This window comes from Rhinolophus hipposideros (assembly GCF_964194185.1).
Source record: "Rhinolophus hipposideros genome assembly, chromosome: 24".
In the NCBI taxonomy this organism is placed as follows: Eukaryota; Metazoa; Chordata; class Mammalia; order Chiroptera; family Rhinolophidae; genus Rhinolophus; species Rhinolophus hipposideros.
The window spans coordinates 5395109-5398177 of record NC_138070.1 but is presented as its reverse complement, the minus strand read 5'-3'; positions in this window follow the sequence as shown (position 1 = coordinate 5398177).

Below are 3069 nucleotides of genomic sequence, written 5' to 3'. Positions count from 1 at the left end.
TGCGGATGGGTGACTGGGTAGTCAAATTCAGGGTCCCTGAATAGGTATCTGTAAGACCTCGATTTTTGTTCAAAAGGAGTGGGGGTTCAGAGAGGCTAATGTCATACTGCAGCTGAGTGGCCAAGGGGACAGCCAACCTTATCCACGGTAAAGACTAAAAGTACTTAAAACCCAAGCTCATTTAGTGCGGTAGTTCTCGAACTTCACCCGGAGAACTTGTTAAAACTAAACTGCTTGGGTAGGTGTTTGTAGTAACTCGCATTTTAACAAAATACCTCTGGACATTCTGATGCAGAGGCCGTGGAGACTTTGGTGGTGGTTAAGCCCCAAACTCTGGAGAGCCACCAAATGAGTTTAATGTCCTGTACCACTGCCTACCGGCTCTGTCCATTTTTCTCACCTGTAAAACCAACTGGGTTGTTGTAAGGAATTTCTGAGTTCAATATAATAAAATAATATATAATTATTTTATATTAGATATAATAAATTATAATAGATACGTAATTTAATATATTTCATAAATAAATTTTATAGTATGTATTCACTTGTAGTGAATATATACATTATTTATTAAAAAGGGCTTAGAATAGTGCCTGTCACTGTAAATACTAAAATGTTAATTATTTTTTTCGCCCCATACAATAATGAACTTGCTACCTGTCAAGGCAGCTTATGCCATCTTTGAACAGCCCTGGGTTATGCCCATCGATCATAGTGGGCGGGTTGCAACAGCCCTTTCGGTTGGATCTTTATACCTTCATGCGCAGAGTTGACTGAAAAACTCTACTTGGCTTCTTGGGATATAAACCCCAAAATGCAGAGAATACACCTCCCTGGCCACTAGGGGGAGCCACACACGGTGCTTGGAGGCACTGCGGGGGTGGGAAGCCAGAGGTCCAATTTCGGATCCTTTCCCATTGGCCTGTTTGGTGTCCTTGGGCAAGGTGCTCTTTCTCTGGGGCCTCAGTTTCTCCATCTGTTAAATAGGCGTTTGTGATGGGGTTGGTGCATCTCTCTGTTCCAGGTGGCTTCCACAAAGGTGGGGAAAAGTTAGCAACCACATGCGCAGTCTAGGCCCCAGGGAGAGTAACGAGTTGTTCAGAAGCCTCCCCAACTCTGGAGAGCACTTTTTGTTTTCCTCTGTGCAGATGGTGGCATTCAAACCCCAGAGAATTAGGAGAGGGGGAGGAGCATGATATAGGAGCAGGAGAAAGAAAACCTGGCCCCATCCCCCCAGAGCCCTCAGTTGAGTTGCACCTGCCCCCACCCCCCCATCCTTTTGTTCTACTTAATCAGCAAATCTCTCCTCCCAGCTTCCAGCCTCTTCCCCTTTCTAGACCTGCTGGCCTCCCTCAGGCCCCATCAGCCTCCGAATATGTGTACCCAATTCTGAACTGGGGGCTTTTCGGAACCAGGGACATTTCATTATTTTATTTATTGAGCATTTTCCATTGGGAGTCTCTGGCGTGTGCGAGACCCTGAGAGACTCTGGGGTGATAGCAAAATGATTTAAACAGACAGGAACTTGGCTCTCAGGACGCTCATGTGGGGGGGGGGCACGGAACAACAGGTAAATACATAAATAGCGATTTTAGATACTGTGGCGATCATAGCTATGAAAGAAATAAAACAGGGTGAAGTGACAGAACGTGAAATAGGGAAGGTCTCTCTTTGGAGGTGATATTTGAGCTGACACAGATGGCAAGTACAAAGGCCACCAAAGAAACAAGTCCAGTGGGGTGAGATTTCAAATTCCAAGTGCTCTACCCTAGTGTTCATAAAAACAGAGAAAGGCCTCTGGGGAATCCCAGAAACTTTTTTTGGGGGGGAGGGGGGCCGGACTTCAGTTTTATTTCATAATATGGGTGAGTGGAGGGGCGCTCTCTAGTGGTGACAAGAGTTATACTTCACAACTGGCGGACCTGGAACGCCAGTTGCTTGTGACTTGACTCTGGGCTAATGAGCATCACTCACTCCTGTCTCTCCCACACTTATCCATTCAAATATTTACTGAGCACCGCGTATGTACCAAGCAATATTCTAGGTACTGGAGGTTGAGTTCGACAGTGAAGATCGCTGTCTTCCTGATATCCGGAGGGGACATTTCCTAGTCCAGTACTCTACCTCCACCAAACTTCTGTCCTCCATTATTCTGCAGTTAAATTGGCCTTCTAACACTCCAACAGCCAGAGATTGCTGCTTCGGAGTCTTTGCACCTGCTGTTCCCTTCCCCCATAGAAAGCAGGTCGCTGGCTGTTTGCATTACTAATTCAGGTCTCAGCTCAAATATGACCAAGTCAGACATGTGCCCCTCTGTACACGAAAAATGAGATTCCATTGAAAGTTACCATTTTCCTGGAATCCCTCAGCCTAGCATTTAATAGGTGCTCAATAAACACTTTGCTGAATGTTGTGTTATCCGATACCGGCCAGTGTACTTTGTGTCAGACGGTGAACTGTAAGTGAACAAAACAGACAAAAAATCCCCGCCCAGAGCATTAAAATTGAAGCCTGGCCCATCCCCTTTACCCTGCCTCATTTTTTTCTATCCATTTAGCACCTCTAAACTATATTATAATTTACTCCTTGGTGTTTGTGTCTCAGGGCGGGGGATTTTGTCCGTCTGGTTCACTATCTTACCCTCGGCGCCTAGAAGTGTTGCATCCAGTAGGTGCTCAATAAATACAGGATGAATGAACTCTAAGGTCTTGGCCTTTTCCTTCAGACCTTGAGCTACCTTGTTCCAAGGGGGAAACGGGCCTCAGGAAGCGCCCAGAGGTGACCTCAGGCAGCCGGACCAAGGAGTCCGAAGTCCGGGAGAAGCGCCATCGAAGCAGCTGCGGAGATGGGAGGCGCCGGGACACCGAGCATGGCGGGGTTAGGGGGTCTGGGGCACTTCCAGGAAGAGGCGCGGACGCCGGCGGCGTCGCGCCAGGGTTTGTGGGCGGTGCCGTCGAAGGAGCGGGTCACATGACTCGCGCCGGCACCACCCACCCCTCGTGGGCGGAGTGCTAGGGTGGGCGGGGGCGCATGCAAATCAGCCTGAGGCGGCGGCCAATCGCGGCGCGC